The sequence below is a fragment of the Canis lupus genome, chromosome 22 (assembly GCF_003254725.2).
Source record: "Canis lupus dingo isolate Sandy chromosome 22, ASM325472v2, whole genome shotgun sequence".
NCBI classification, from domain to species: domain Eukaryota; kingdom Metazoa; phylum Chordata; class Mammalia; order Carnivora; family Canidae; genus Canis; species Canis lupus.
Window position 1 is genome coordinate 10,524,806 of NC_064264.1, and position 17,647 is coordinate 10,542,452.

General features: G+C 36.7%; 1 long non-coding RNA gene across 8 annotated transcripts in view; it reads left to right on the top strand.

Moving 5' to 3' along the window:
- Positions 1–17,647, top strand: part of LOC118351967 (uncharacterized) — an 839,933-nt gene that overhangs the window by 149,356 nt on the left and 672,930 nt on the right. For 7 of the 8 annotated variants that reach the window (XR_007404911.1, XR_007404914.1, XR_007404913.1 and 4 more), the window contains 2 exons: positions 2,651–2,710; positions 3,320–3,452. This is a non-coding gene — a long non-coding RNA (uncharacterized LOC118351967). The remainder of the gene's footprint in view (positions 1–2,650; positions 2,711–3,319; positions 3,453–17,647) is intronic. The other variant, XR_007404916.1, reaches the window with a different exon arrangement.

Sequence of the window (17,647 nt, forward strand, 5' to 3'; positions counted from 1 at the left end):
TTATTTTATTTTATTTTATTTTATTTTATTTTGAATTGACATTTTAATTGCTATGGCATAGATTATTGACTTTTGTCTATGAAAATTTTGAGGTTTTCTTTGGGTACAAATATTAGTCCTTATGATTTCATTTTTTAAAAATATTTTATTTTTTTATTCATGAGAGACACACACAGAGAGAGAGGCAGAGACAGAGGCAGAGGGAGAAGCAGGTTCCATGCAGGGAGCCTGGTAGGGAACTCGATCCCAGGACCCCAGGATCACACCCTGAACTGAAGGCAGGTGTTCAACCACTGAGCTACCCAGGCGTCCCTTCCATATGATTTCTAAATACCCTGTTTCCCAAGTTGTGGGATCCAGTTCTTCCTTTTTTGCTTTTACATTTCCTGGATAGATGCAACCTTAAGGATGTAACAAGAAGATACATCCTTCCCTTTTGTTTTATTCTGTGGCCTCTGAAATTAGTGCTAAAAGTATATCAGGGTTAACAATAATTCCTCTGGGTTGTGGGGTTTTTTTTGTGTGGATAAATTGGCTGGGAAATAACACATTTCAAATTTAATATCTATACGAATGGGCAGGTATTTGGTAAAAAAAGCTAGGCCAATAGCCTGAAGGTCAAATTTTTTCCTTATGACTTATGGTACAGACCAAGAATAAGTTATTTTAAATTCTGTAAACCTCTGTATCACTTTAAATATTTTTAATCTTCCTCTGAATTCTTCTTGTACTATTGATGTGCCTTTCAGAGATAACTATGCTAAAAAAAAGTTTGAGAAGTATTTGCCAACTCTCTGAGGAGAGCAAGGGCTTGACGGTATATTTTGAATTCGAGTTCAATTACTTTATGATAAGGGATTTTCTTTATTCACAAATGAGTGCTGCTGGTGGAAGGTACAGTTCAGCTGTTTATATACTAACGTGCAGCAATTATGATGAAACAAAACTCATTCTACAACTCTGTCGTAACTATGGCAACCAGAATTAAATGAATTCTATTAGAAATACAAAAAGCTACCCCAGTAGGATAGAGTAAATATTATCTCTTATTGATTTATGAAGGTTCCAGATGATGAAAAGTGGTTAATATATTTCTGTCATGAAACACATTTGTTAGGGGTTCTTTTTATTGATAGAGCCATTGTCTATTTAAATAATGTCAGCCAGATATCATTAATTTTTACATCTTTTTCCAATCACTTTTGCCTTCATTACAAGAAGCTATCAGCCTTCCTATTGTCTTCTGTATTTTATTTAGGGTAACAAGGCAGATGCTTGACTTAAGAACCATTTCTGATTTTGTTTGTCCAAAATCTGGCTAGACCAAAGACTGTTAGTATAAGTGGGCTACGTGCTTATTTTGAGGGAGAATTAGATGATTTGGTTATTTTATTTCACTTGTATTTGGTCAAAACATATAACCCTCTTGGCTTCATGTGCCTGGAGCTTGCAGCGGGATTTGTTGGAAAAGGGAAATTAAACTTTTAGTAATTTGTTCTGTAAGTAGACTAATTTAAAATTCAATCCAAGTAATAATGTGAGGCTAAAATGGAACAGCATTATGTAGCAAAATTAGAGTTTTTGTGTCCCAGGAGGTTTTGATGTGCAGGTGTCACTGGGGCTCTGCATGCAAAATGCCAGCATGTACTGTACCCACTTCTGCCTTTTGCCTAAAATCAACTTGACACTTTGAGTCTTGATTAAAATGAAAAGGTCACGGGCTCTTTTTTTCCTCCAAAATACTGACAACAGTCAAAAGAATGGAGCATCTGCCAACCAGGATGAAGGAGACAAGACACACACTAGGCATTGGTCCCAAGACCTTCAGAGTTTTGCGTTTCATCATATACATTTCCCTACAGTTGTTCCTGATGACTTTATGCCTCAGTGGAAATGCCATTGTGGTGAGGTAGGAAATGTGTTTCCTCAAATGGAAGTACTCAGTCATAGAAACAAAGCAGAAAATTATGAGCGAGATTGAAAACTTTTAAGACACTTAACTAATTTCCTATTCTTGTCTTCTCTTAACTTCTAAGAATAAGGAATTGTACGGTGGAACTCTTAGGTGTGTTAAATATCTTAATAGCTGGGGTTCATCTTGCTTGTATAATCCATCTTATTTAGTACTACATTTTTTTCTGTTATTATAGATATTAAAATTCCTGAAATAAGCTACAATCAAGCCAAGCATTTATGTATGACAATAAATATTAGAAGAACCACAGACTTGCCTTACTCCAGTGCTGATGCAGGATTTCTCTAAAGTCTTGGAGTTTTACTGGGGCCTCAGTCCATTATGTCAAAGTAGTCTCCTAGATGCCATTGCAATCTAACCCTTTCTACTTGCATTTCTAAGGATCTTGAGACTCCATCATTTTATAGGCATTTTTATTACACCTCAAAGCATTCCCATGTCAGGTTGACATTCTGCTTCGCATCACAACATATGAGAATTGGAGGGGATTTCAGAGATCACCTCGTCTAAGCTGTTCATTTTACAGATAAGAAATTGAGGCTCAGAGAGGTGAAGTGAATTGCCCAAGGTCACACAGCTCATTAATAGCAGGGCTGGAGCATAAGACCTCTAGTCACCTAACTCTTAATCCAGAGTTCTTTCCATTAAACCTCGCAACCTCCTGTTTTCTCTTAGGTCTAGAGGAATGGACTTGAAGATCCTCCTTCCTTTAGCATATGAATCTACAAACAGAAGGTAAGATTACCTGTTCCCAAACTAGTGCTCCATCCATTACTGCCCATTACGTACCTTCTCACTTCTAGAAGTAAAAAAAGAAATAGTCTGAACATTTTGCTTTTATATTCATTATCTACTCTGTGCCTCTTAGTTGCTCTCGTTTTTTGGTAATGCTTTTACTGATTAACTTGGTCTCTGCAATATAAGATGGTGAAATGCATTATCCTGGGTAAATGTGATGTTATTAATGTGTTTTATTCTAGTTATGGGTCATTATTTCCGATAGATGTAATCGTCCCAGCACTGAGACCTAGCAGGTGGTCTCACTAGAAGTTATAACAGTTTTCTTAATGGTCTGGTAAGAATGTCATTTGCAGGGCAGCAAGGGCAAAGAGAAATTGGTCCCAGAGCTAGCTTGCTTCTGCACTCATTCCCAAGCTTGAGCAAGCAAAAGTAAATACATATTTTCCTACTGATCAGTTGGGTATTTTTTTCCTGCCTATTCATTTTCAGTAAAAGTGATGAGGACCCATGTATATTTATTACTATTTACAGCCTCCCCACTGCCCCACACACACCGATAATATTACAAATGACCCAGCAATGCTTTGCTTTTCTAAATCTTAGAGGAAACAGACCTTTTTGCCTCCTGAGAGGAACCAATACCCAATCAAGCCATGACATATGATTAAATCCAGTTGGCCAGGCAAAAGGGGGACCATGGAGAAGCAGAAATCAAGAGACAACGTTTCCATTAGAGGTATCTTAATTCTTGAGACAGTACAAGATATCATTATGATGAGACATCTATAAATCGTGTATTTAAATGTTAACACTTTCATGTACCTTAGGGGGCATGCACACCAGAAATTATTATAAGATTAAGATAATGATGTGTATGATTGTCCTAAATTTTTCCTTGCACAGAGCATGATCACAGTTGAATGATTTAATGTATAATTACAATCATCCATGTCCAAGTGAAATGAACTGTCCACATTTAGAAAGGGGTCTTGCGGCTGTAAGCATATTCCTGGTTTATTTCAGGAGCTTGCGTGCAAACACGTGTGTGCTGGAAAGGGAGAGAGTGGGGAGATGCATGCACATGTGGAGAGACAGAGTCTGTCCACAGGTTTATGTCCAGAGCATTTGTTAATTTAAATAGCATAGCTGGGACGCCTGGGTGGCTCAGCGGTTGAGCATCTGCCCCTGGCTCAGGGCATGATCCGCGGTCTCAGGATCGAGTCCCACATCAGGTTCCCTGCCTGGAGCCTGCTTCTCCCTCTGACTACATCTCTGCCTTTCTCTCTCTGCGTCTTTCATGAATAAATAAATAAAATCTTTTATAAATAAATAAATAAATAAATAAATAAATAAATAAATAAATAAGTAGGTAGGTAGATAGATAGATAGATAGATAGATAGATAGATAGATAGATAAATAGCTTCTATAGAGTACCAAGTTAATAATTCACATTCTTTAGTGACTTCTCACTGTTGTGGTTGTATTTTGTTCATTGTGAGATGAATGTGTGTTTCTCCTTCGGCATTTTAACTCCTTTGGAGTCAAGAGTGCCTTCTAGCTGATGGCGTGCGGGGCGGTTTTGCCATGGCTGTCACCTCCTGCACATGCGTGAATTTAGTGGCATGACTGAAGAAGTGCAAGCCATTGGCATGTTGGTCAACATATCATTCAAGGACTGATTAAAAAAGGACTATGGGATTGTTATCTGAAGCCTTTCCAAGAAAGCACCAATATGAAATCTTAAAGAATGAATAGAAGTAGCTTAGAAAAAAATCCTGGAGACAATAGGGGAGGGACTCCTTTGAGAAATGCTGCATACCACACCCTTGTTTGAGTAAAGAAATGGTTCAGAAGAGCCAATCTCTGCACACAAAGAACTTTTACAAATACCTAAACCAGTTTATTTCATTTACCCTTTCCCTTTTCATGTATAAACAAGAATGCTATGAGAAAAGAAGAAAACCGTGTCTACTTAAGTTTTAAAAGGCCTTTTTCAATGATTCTAAAATAAAAATCCTACAGGACAGGAGAAAAGTTTAACTGGCAATGTTTTTCTTGTGGTGAATAATAATACATCTTAAAATCAGTGGCATTTTAGGGTCAATAAAATATGGCATTGAGTCATGGTGTCAGAGAACTAAATATATCCAATGCCAAGAGGTTTGAAGAACTTGTCTAGCTTCTCATTTCGTATTTGAGGGAGTAAGGCCCAAAGAAACAAAATGAGTTACCTGTGACTACACAGTTCGCAAGTATATGACCATGACAAGCCAAACTTTAGAGGTCACCACTGATGACTGTTGTGAACAAGGCTTATTTAGTGGTTATAACATGCTGTCATTTTTGTCCACACAGCGAGGTTACTTTTTCCATCTTAGTAAGTAAGAATACTGTGTGATCTAACAACATAAAGTGAGAAAGTATACTTGGGAGCCTTCCAGAGTAGATACAAATATGGTGTTCCCAAAAATATATTTTATGCCCTTTGAGGAATGGTGGCAGTTTCTTAATATTTCAGGAAATATTATTTCTGGGGAAAAAAGGATAATATTCCTTTAACATCTAGAGACTTCCAGGTAAGCAACAGGGGGAAAAACTCAGAGGCCTTCTATTTATTAATATTACTGGGGACGTTCCCATGATTTTTAACCTTTGTTGTGCTTCAGAACTCCTCATGCATTTTCCCTTTTGATAATTATTTTAATTCTTAACACAACCAGCCACTATCTATGTGTAGATAGTTCTGAAATCAAGAGATATGAGGCTTATAATGAAAAGGAACAGTCTCCTCTCTTCACTTTGAACTCCAGTTGTATTCCCCAGAGACAGACACTTAATTCTTCCAGTCTTTCCCTTGGCATTTCTAAATGATATCTGTCAAGCAATGGAGGAAGCCAAGACTTCTTTCTTGTACAACCATATGTTTCTTAAACAGCTTTATTGAAGTATAATTGACCTACGATAGGTTGTACAAATTTTAAATGTCCAAATCCATAGGTTTTGGCAGATGCGTTGACTTACAAAACCATCACTACAAGCAAGATGGTGTTCCTATCATTCCCACTCAAAATTTCTCTGTGTCCCCCTGTAATTCCACCCTGACACCATTCCCTCTGCAGCAACCTCTGCTCTGATTTGCTGTCTATTGCTATAAATTGCTTGGCATCTTCTAAAATTTTAAATGGAATCATATCAGAGGTACTTTTTTTTCTTCCTGGTTTCTTTTAGAGAGGATCATTATTTTGAGATTCACCTATGCTTTTTTGCATGTATCAGTGGTTTATTCTTTTTTATTGCTGATTAGCATTCCATTTATAGATACACTGTAGCTCATTAATTTATTTACCTGTTGATGGACGTTTGGATCGTTTCTAGCTTTTGGCCATGGTAAACAAGGCTGTGAACAGTTATGTGAAAGTCTTTCTATGGAAATATGCTTTCATTTCTCTTGCATTAATATCTACTAGAGGAATGATTTGGTCATTTGGTAGCAATACGTTTAATTTTTTAAGAAACTGCTAAACTGCTTTTCAAAGTGGTTGCACCATTTTACATGGTTGTCTTCAGTGTATGAGCATTCAAGGGTTTCTGGATCCTCAACAACACTAGGAATGATCAATCTTATTTTAATCATAGATATTCAAATAGGTATGTAGATATGTTTACTTATGATTTTAATATCCTTTTATCTAGTTGCTAATGATATGAAACAGTATGAATACTATCATAAAAATCACTGAGACACTCACCTTGGCCATAAAATTTGAGGGTGTGCCAAGAAACTCTGTAATCAAAACAAATAATATCTTAGCACATATTAAAAAAAATAAAGAATACAGCAAAATACCCACAATGAGCAAAGTCAACATCTTAAATAAAGACTATATTAATATCCTGATTTTTCCTTTTGCTTCAGATTCCAGTATGGCTTGACACTCCCCTGATGTTAGGGACTTTTTTTTCATGTACTTATTTATTCTCTGTATATTCACTTTATGAAGTATCTATTCAAATCTTTTGCTCTAATTTTTCTTGTAAGATAGTTTTTGTTGCCGAGTTTGAGAATGAATGAGTCCTTTCTACCTATGTGTTAGCAATATTTTCTCTCAGTCTGTGGTTTATGTTTTCTTTTTCTTAACATTAGTGCTTTCAAAGAGAATAATTTCTTAATAATGAAAGTCAAATGATCAATTTTGTCATTTAACTTTATGGACTGTGCTTTTGGTGTTGAAAGAAAACTTTGCTCAATCAAATACCTCAAAGATTTCCTATTAGAAATATTATAACTTTAGGTTTTACAATAAGGCATGTGATCCATTTTGAGGGTCAATTTTTGTATAGATCAAAGGTTTTTTTTTTTTTAAATGCCTATCACTATACAATTGTTCCCATACCATTTGTTGAAAAGACTATCCTTTCTTAACTGAATTGCCTTTGAAAATCTGTTCACTTTCGCAGAATTTTGTTATTTTCCTTAAAAGATATTTTCGGTATTTTAAGTCGTTTATCATTCCATCTGAATTTTAGAATCAGCTTGTCAATTTCTACAGAAAAAGTGCTCAATTTTGACTGAGATTACATTAAATCTATAGATAATCTGAAGAAAAATGGTATCATATCTATAATGAATCTTCTGATCTATGAAGATGATTTATCTCTTGATTTACAAAGGTATCCTTTAATTTCTCTAAGGAATGTTTACAGTTTTGGTGTATAGGTTCCGTATATCTTTTGTCAGATTTATCCCTAAAATTTCATACTGCTCATCATTGTAAATGTTTTTTATTTAAAGTAACTTCAACTTCTGGTTGTTGCTAAAATGTGGAAATGCAATTGATTTCTATATTTTGATCTTGTATTCTGTAATCTTGCTAAACTTATTTGTTAGTTCTAGTAACTTTGTGATAGTCCATAGATTTTTTTCCATAGGCAGTCATGTTGTCCTTTTTTTCCTTCCTTCCTTCCTTCCTTCCTTCCTTCCTTCCTTCCTTCCTTCCTTCCTTCCTTCCTTCCTTCCTTCCTTCTTCTTCTTCTTCTTCTTCTTCTTCTTCTTCTTCTTCTTCTTCTTCTTCTTCTTCTTCTTCTTCTTCTTTTTCTTTCTTTCTTTCTTTCTTTCTTTCTTTCTTTCTTCTTTCTTTCTTTCTTTCTTTCTTTCTTTCTTTCTTTCTTCCTTTCTTCCTTTCTGTATTTACTTAAGAGAGCACGAGCATGTGCATTTGAGCAGGGAGGGGGTGCACAGAGGGGCAGAAAGAGAGAGAGAATCCCAGGCAGGCTTCAAGTCCAGTGCATGGCCCATCACAAGGCTCCATCTCACAACCCTGAGATCATGACCTGAGCTAAAAGCAGGCATGGAATGCTTAACTGACTTAGCCCCCCAAGCACCCATGGCCATATTGTCTTTAAATAAAATAAAAAATACTGGGGATCCCTGGGTGGCGCAGTGGTTTGGCGCCTGCCTTTGGCCCAGGGCGTGATCCTGGAGATCCAGGATCGAATCCCACATCGGGCTTCTGGTGCATGGAGCCTGCTTCTCCCTCTGCCTGTGTCTCTGCCTCTCTCTCTCTCTGTAACTATTATAAATAAATAAAAATTAAAAAAAAATAAATAAAAAATACTTTACTTCTTCCTTTCCAATATGGATTTAAAAAAAAAATTGTTTTACCTGGTTCATTGTACTGGCTAGAACCTTCAATATAATGTTGAATGGATGGGTCTAGTGAACATCCTTGTCTTATTAAAGTTCTGAGAGGGAAATTATTCATATTTTTATCATTAAATACTCCACGAGTTATAGTTTTGCGGGGGATTCCTTCTGTCTTCTTTTGTTTCTAGTTTGCTAAGAAGTTTTAATTAGGTATGCATATTGGATTTTGTCAATTTCTTTTGTGTGCGTGTTTATTGATATGATCATATTACTTTTCATTTTTAGTTTTATGTGGTCAGTTATATTTGATCTACTATTCTTGAGATAAACTGTGATGTATTATATTTTCTATATATTGTTGAATTAGATTTTCTAAAGTTTTAAAATAATGTTTGGATTTATATTCTTGCAAATTATAGTTCTATAGTTTTCTTTTAATATCTGTGTCCAGTCTGGGTACCAATTTGACTAGAATATGACTGGCTTCATAGAATGAATTGGGAATTATTACCTCTTCCTTTATTTTTCTAGAAATTTGAATAAAATTGGTATTATTATTATTTATTGAAGGTTACTAGAATTCACTGGGAAGGTCATATGAGCATGGAATTTTCTGTGGAATCTTTTAACTTAAAATTCAATTTTTAAAAATATTCAGTTTTTCCGTGTCTTTTTTAGTTAGCTTTTGTAGTTTGTATCTTTCAAGCTGTTTTTATATTTCATATACAATGTCAACTTTATTTTATTTTATTTCATTTTATTTTAAAGTTGGGCATGGAGCCCAGCAAGGGACTTGAAATCACAACCCTGAGATCAAGACCTGAGCTGAGATTGAGTCAGATGCTTAACCAAATGAGCCACCCAGGCACCCCATATTTTTCTTGAAATGCTTTTAGAATATATAGCATTGCTACTTCTTTCATTTTTCACATTGTTAATTTACGCCTTCTATCTTTCATTTCTGAACATTGTGTTTAGGTATATGTCAATTTTATGGATCTCCTCAAAAAAGGGTTTTTCTTTTTTCTGTATCATCAATTTCTGCTCTGGTCTTTATTATTTATTTTCTTCTTTTGTTTTAATTTGCTCTCTCTTTTTAGTTTTTTTAGAGTGAAAATTAAGGTCATTGATTTGAGACTTTTCTTTTGTTGTAATGCAATTATTCAGTGCTATAAAATAAATATTATTGACATTTAAGAACTACTTTGGCTGCATACCGAAGTCTTGATATGCTGTGTTTTCATTTGACTTCAGTTCAAAGTATCTTATAATTTCATTTTTTACTCATTGGTTATTTAGAGAGTTATTATTTAGTTTCTAAATATTTAAGGGTTGGCCACATATTGATTTGCTATAGATTTCTAATTTAATGCTGTTTTTATAAAGAACATACATGATTTGCACATGTTTCAAATTATTTAGACTTCATTTATGGCCTACAGGGTTGTTCAGCTTAGTAAATATCCCATGTGTATTAAAGGAATGTATATTCTCCTATTATGCAGAGTTATTAGGTCAGGTTGATTGATAGTGTTTTTCAAGCATTCTTTATACTTAATGATTTTCTGTCCACTTATTCTCTCAATTATTGAGAATGGTGTGGAAATCTCTGACTGTAACTGAGGAATCCAGACTGTTTCCATCCTCTGGCTCTGTTATTTCAACATAGCACACTTATTATTCATGACCTGGGAAAGAGAGAGTTTGGAGAACTCCAGCCACTCTTAAAAGTCTTGGACCAGCAGCACCTGGGTGGCTCAATGGTTGAGCGTCTGCCTTTGGCTCAGGTTGTGATCCCGGAATCCAGGGATCGAGTCCTGCATCAGGTTCCAAAGGGAACCTGCTTCTCCCTCTGTCTATATCTCTGCCTCTCTCTGTGGGTCTCTCATGAATAAATAAATAAATAAATAAATAAATAAATAAATAAATAAAATATTAAAAAAATACTCTTGGACCAGAAATGGCCTATCTGGTTACTTACCATTGGCAAGAAATAATTACATGGCCCCAAACAAGGGAATCAGGGAAATATGGGGAAAGGAGGGGCACATGTTGTATTTGGTTAAGGAATAACCATATTTTTTACAATGACTTTTACCCAGAGTGAGAGTTGAAAATACTCGTAGATTTATTATGGCTTAATGTATAGAAATGACTCTTTAGGTTTATTATGGCTTGGAGTATAGAAATGACTCTTTAGTTTTAGACTTGTCACATGCCACACAATGCACATCTTGGACATAACAAGTGACTTGTTTATTATCTTTGAAATATAACTAAAAGTCTAATTTCATGAAATCTCTGGGATGGAACAGGGTCATCCCTGTCTAAAGAAATAATATAGTAATGGACAATTTTCTGTCATGTGCCAGTTTGCTAGTTGTGATATGTAAATAATTTCATGTAATCTTTACAGAAACTCTATTTTTTATCCTAATTTCTAAGATTATGGTACTGAAGTATAGAGATGTGAGTAATTAATACATGGACAGATAGATAAAAAACTGATAAAGCTGTCTTAGATGCTCGTATTAAGTCCATTTGATGCCAAAGTCCATTCTGTAGGTTTTTCTATGTTACTAATAAGATGAATCTGTTCTTTTCTGAATCTTGCCAGTTTCTGGCAAGTAGGTTCAGGGGCAAAAAAAGGTGAAAACAAACTAAAATGATGAGTGACAGTTGTGGTTCACTTGAAATGATAAATGAACATAGCACAAGATAACTCAGGTATCCCCATGAAATGATTATAAAGTTATGTGATCCATTAGAAGCATATTAAGATAGCTATCTTCAACTCTTTGGAGGACTCCTACAAGGAGAGAGATTACAGTGGTTATATGTGGCCTCATATGGGGAAATTTTATTTTATTTTATATTTATTTTATTTTATTTTAGGTTATATATGGCCTCATATGGGAAAATTTTATTTTATTTTATATTTATTTTATTTTATTATTTATTTCATTTTATTTTATTTTATTATTTTATTTTATTTTATTTTATTTTATTTTATTTTATTTTATTTTATTTTATATGGCTCCATGTGAGGCCATATATAATCAGTTTGTATAGCACACATGACTGATACACACATACATGCACATGGATGTATTTATACACACATACATATATAAGTTAGAGTATGTCGAGTGTATGTTACATGTACATGTATGTGAGTATATAGGCATATATACATGCATGTGTGTGTGTGGGGGGGTGTTTTCCATGCTCAGAAGATTCTTGGGTTTCTTAATCCCCAAACTGCTATGTAGAGAAAAGAATACCTCCCTGAGGAATCAGTATCTTGAAGATTCCGAGCTGATTCTTCCAACCTCCAGTGGAGGATGTCTTGCCAGGGGTAACTGGAACTGTTTTCCTGGTCACAATTGCGGAATGCCTCACCTGTGAAGTATGGTTATTATGTTTCTGTATGAAGGTGAATGACCTATAACTCAAGAAACCTCAGACAGAAGGGAGTTACTAAGATCTTTCATGTAAGCGACAGAAACATAATTATCACTCTTCAAAGGTGAGATTGAATTTATTTTTATTTCATTGTGAAAGTGGTGTGTAAAAAGAGTGAAATAATATGAGACACAAATTAACCTCACTAACATGAATGGAAAAATCAGCAGGGATGAATTAAGCGCTATTATAAATTGAACTTGAATCTCTTTTCAGTGTTTGGTAAAGTTTTGTTTAACTTTTGCTTCAGTTTTCAAGCAATCAACTCTCAAGTTTCTGCTGCTTGAAAAGTTTAAATACAGTAAGATAGCTTTTAGAGCATGGTAGATGTATCAGAACAAGGAAGTGTTAAAAATGACAGGAAAAATGATCTGCCTTCTTGTACATTTTAGTTTTCACTTTCTAAACTTTCCATCACATATATCTTTTTGGGGTATTTAATCTCCTTTTTTTCCTTCTGAGTTGACATGTTGCTCTCTTCTTTTCCTCATAGCTTGTTCAGACATCCCCCCCCCCCGCCCCTTTCTGTTCTGTGCAATTAACACTTGAGCAAAACCATGTATGGTACTCTGCAGTTTTTATATCCGTGAATAGAATGAAAATCTGTGTCTGCTCTTTTAAGCTCTTAGAGTTTACACTTGATTTTAGGGCTTGACAGTCACCTTTTAGCAGTTCTGTTTTCTAAAGGTAACACTAAACAAAGATCAAGTCTAGAATAGAATTAGTGATAGATGCCATATAGATTCCAAGGCAAATAGAAGCAATTTAAGGAGTATTTTCTGTAGGGGAGTATCAAAAATATTTCATTAATGGGATGCTCATGATTTTTTTAAAGTCCTTTACTATGATAATTATGTGAGATGATACAATATTTAAATTGCGTTGATTTGTAACAGTATCTCTAATTTCTATCTCTATCTGCATTCATCTCTATTTCTTTTTTTTAAAAGATTTTGTTTATTCATGAGAGACACACACACACACAGAAAGAGAGAGAGAGAAAGGGAGAGAGAGAGGCAGAGACACAGGCAGAGGGAGAAGCAGGCTCCATGCAGGGAGCCTGACGTGGGACTCGATCCGGGGTCTCCAGGATCATGCCTTGGGCTGAAGGCGGCGCTAAACTGCTGAGCCACCCTCAGGCTGCCCTCATTCTCTATTTCCGTCTCTATTCTTGGAAAATCCATAGTGCCCTTGGATGTGAATTCAAATCAGTTCAGTGACTATAATCATATTAACGAATCCGGGATGAGAATTTGACCACCTCTACAACCTATGAAGTACTGACATTTTCAAAGGGCTGAAGTTCACGTCCAAATGAATGGAGCTGTTAAAGAAAGATGCACCCATGTGTAGCCACAGGGTATGCTCTATATTGTTGAATTAATGCTTACTTAATTAAGTGAGGGTCACGGTCATATGTTCAGTAATACCTGGCTGCTTTTCTGTCCTTAGTAAATAGGATGAAAAAACAATTGCTAAAGTAGATGTACTTTTGTGGTTGTCATTGTCTTTCAATATTTTCAGACCCTAAGCATTGAAAACTCCTAAAGACTCTTAAGCTTTCGGTAGAAAAGAAAGGTAGAAAATAAAGGGGCAGCTTAGAAGACTGGGTTGGAGATTACTAGAAGTCATGCATGTTTGTATTTTGATCTGTAGCTTTGTCCAGCTGTGGATGGCATCTTCAGAGAGATAATTTTAACTGGTAGCTTGCTTTCCATAGAGAAATATCACGACACATACTGTCTGTCCGTGGACATACCTGTGTGAAGTAACTGGCAGATGCATTATGCAATTTAAGCCTCTTATGTTACTCTCTGTGGCTACTTGCCCTGTCTGCAGCTCCCTCATCAGGCCATGCAATTGCTACCGTGCTCCTTACCCCCAGCATGTCCATATACACACCTGAATTTGTCCAACTTCCTCTTGGCCTTTCCTGCCCATGCTTGCGGGTTGATCCGGGTTTTCTCCTCTCCCAGACAACGCCTTGCTTATTCTCCCGACTGTGGGATCATCTGTTCCTTTCTGGCAATAGCTGTGCCCACTCTTCATATCTGGGGGAGGTAGTGAGAGCAGAGGACCCCCCCATTTATACCAGCGCTCTGTGTGCCAAGTATGAGATGTTTCCCTGACCGACCAGATGTGTGCACAACTCGGAGGCCCCAAAGAAAGTAAAAATGCTGTGGTATTTCTTTTTGAAATTTGGGAAGACAGAGCAATCTGACATATCTCAGTGCTCCTCTAAAGGGAATATAGGCAATAAGAACTGAAGCTCTGACTGATCCCTGAGAATTGGACAAAATAATGAGAGCTAAGTCACAGAAGGATCTCGACAAGAAGCCAAGCTAAACTGGGAGGTACCCCGGGAGTCCTTACAAATTTCTGGTGCCTATCTTATCAGATCAGTATTAGGGAGCTTCTCAGAAATCACCTGGAAATATTCATTTGTAAATGGGAAGAAAACTCGGGCAGAGAAATACAAGATGTTGGCAGCAAGTCTTCTGAGTCAGATTAGTAGAGATGTGATTTCCTGGGTGAGAAATTCTGCTTTTAGTCCCTGAGGGATGACCAAGCACTGATTCAGTTTATCAAATTGTGCACCCAGATTTCTGTAATGTGATTGGGGGGACAGTCTTTTTACTCAGTTATTTTGTCGGCCCACCAGCCTTGAGCATTAGAGGAGCCCCATGGGGCCAAAGGAAGGTAAAGGACACTGTTATCTGTGTAGCACCTGTTATGTACCAGCACTGTGCTGGTACCAGAACCTTCCCTGATCCCAGTGTGCACAGTAGCTCTCAAATGTGGGAACTTACTCTCACTGTTTGGATGAGACTCAGAAGAAGTGAGTATGTTTCTGGTGCAGCTCCTCAGCTCCACCACGAAGGTCAGAACAGGCTGATAGGAGAGTCCACCAGAGCTCGTTTTAACACAACACATGTGAGAAGTATTGTGGGCTCAGCTTCTCTGTGGTTTTACTTTGTTTTGACCTTCAAAGTTATGCAGTAGGGTAAAGTATCTCGACTCTAACTTTGTAATTAAAACCTTGCAAGTTTTATGACTTAAAATATTATTTTTTTAATGAATCAATAACTTTGAATTCAAAAGTAAAGGACATTATAAAAGGATAAAGAAAGTAGCATCCTCATTTGGTAGTTATGGAGGAACAGGCTATCACGGCAGGGTAATGAGGTTTTTGTATTCTGATACTGTGGGTTCAAGATGAATTTTACTCTCAGGTAACTATATCTTAACCCTCTTACCTCTTCTTTAACTCTTCCCTCTACTGACAGGGTGGTGCTTGTACAAATCCTGGGCTCTGAAAGCTGGAGAGTGGCCGGTGGGTCTGCTCTGTGATTTCCCCCCTCTCTGTGAGTGTGTGGACCCCGTTCCCAGCTTGGAGCTGCTCAGCTTAGGTTCAGTAAGGTTTTCCTCTTGACTTCACATAAAACACCAGATGTGAGCTGCTTGAATTAAAGTGCATTGGAAGTAGAGAAAGGCAGAAATAATATCTTAGCCAAATCACATCCTTTTCTCAAATCTTTGAATTTGTACTGTGTGTTTTATGTTTCTGGCATTGGTATATCTCTTTCCTTTCCATTCAAATAATTAGAGTGTGCCTCTCTGCTGAGGAGTTGGAGGCTTGGCTTTACTTTCCTTCTGCTTGTCTCAGAGAAAAGAAAATCCTGTCTGTTGGCCCCTTTGATACTCTTTCTGAATTTTTGGCTACTTCAGGAATAGAATAACTAAGCACAGTGAGCCTGCCCTCTTGCTGCTCCTGCCCATGCCCACATCTCTGTGAGGTATGCAAATGATGTAGGTGCTTCCCCCTGCAAATTACCTGGGGGCCATGTTACGTTTCTGAGATTTGTTTGTTTGGGAACAGAACAATGATGCACACTAGTACATCACTAGACCCTGTATTTCTGGAAAGGGTGGCGGCTTGAGGATGGAAGGGACAGCTGTCTTCCTTCCCCGCTCTGCAAGCCCAGTGGAGCCTCCTGTGAAATCTTTGTTCTGCTTGATGGGAGGCTCAGGTGAGATGGGCATGTAGGGAGGGATGGATTTGGCTATGCACTCTCAAGAAACTCACACTTCATCTCCTTTATTTACTTGATTAGGAGGCATGCTACCTCTCTCTCCAACCCTGATCCTTTAAGAGGCTATCCATCTGATATTTCCATTTGCTTACTATTTTCTCACTCTAAAACAGAGGTACCGTGGACAAATGGCAAGATGAAATGAAGTGGAAATTTCACTGATTCTATTCATGAGATCAGAACTTCTAATTTGGGGGAAAAGAAAAAAAAATTTACTTACTAAAAGTCTTCCTGCCATGAACTGGATATTTGTGCCTCCCTAAATTAGTATATTGAATCCTAATGCCTAATGTGACGGTGTTTAGATGTATGGCCTTTGGGAGGTTATCAGGTTGTGACGGTTGTTGCCTTCATGAATGGGGTTAGTGACTTTATAAAATGACCTGTGAGATATCTCATGCTCCTTCCACCAGGTGAGGACACAGTGAAAAGAGAGCCCTCTAACAAGCAGGTCCTCACTAGACGTGGGATCTGCTTGAACCTGCCAGTGCCTTGATCTTCATCTTCTCAGCCTCCACAAATGTGAGATATAAAAGTTTATTGTTTAAGCCAGCCGGTATATGATATTTTTGCTAAAATAGCTCAAACAACTTAAGGCACTTCCCTACTTGGGGAACCTAAAGTTTTTTTTTTTTTTCTTTAATAGTTGTAACTATTCCAGGCCACTAAGGAATCATAATTTAGCCCACTTGCTAGGGGAAGCACAAAGATTTATAACACTAACTAATCATTGTAATTAAAAAATTATTTTGAATTTGGAAAACACTTTTCAAATTATAAAAAAATCTCATAAATATTTTATCATTTTATATGTGGGCATGCATGCAAATACATAAGTATGAACATATCTCCATGGCTCTGTCTCCCAGGGGAATGTAGCATACCTATGAAGTAGAATCCGTTAGGATGCTTAGAAATCTAAGTGGTTTTCAAAGAAGTTGGCTGGATTGACTAGTGGAATCCATCTCAAATACCAAATCTTTCACTAGATAAACACATATAAGTCCCATTACTCCTGATATTTTAGTGTAACCAGGGTGAGAATTTGAGGAAGGAACTTTGCCGAGAGGAAGCGAAAGGTGATGATCAAGAAAATAATCCAGTCCATTGAGAGTTGGGGATGAGTTGTTAGAGGGTGGCACTTGGCTCTGATTTCATGGATAAGTAGAATAAAATGCAGTTTGTGCTTATTTTTCTCCTTGGCAAGACAAATAAGACCGAAAGAAAATAACTTTTGGACTAAAGCAGAATCTTAATAAAAGCCACGATAACAATAAATTGGAAGCAGAGTTTAATTATTGTTTTTCTTTGCATGATTCGCTCTTTGCCTTCTTTGTAAACTTCCTAGCACTTAGTTTTGATTCTTCTTTTATCCTTCATCTGCTGATGTTATTTACATACAGAATTGTCATGTGTTTACCATATTATTAGAATAGAACTGGATTTTAATTAAATATCAATTCAGGATCACAGCTTCAAGCTACTTGCCAACACTGATGGTGATCAATAGATCTTGAACAAAGAAGATAAACAGATTTTCTGAATAGTCAAATATATTTCATTTCCCTCTCTTCTTCCTTCTGCAGTTTCCCTGGTGTCCTGTTCCCTTCTCGACTAGTTCACTCATTCTCCTTCTCCATCCCTCCACCTGCTTACATTTTCATATGCTGCATATATTTAATATCCTGTGTGCTTTTCACTCATTCTATAGCGTGCATTCAAACATG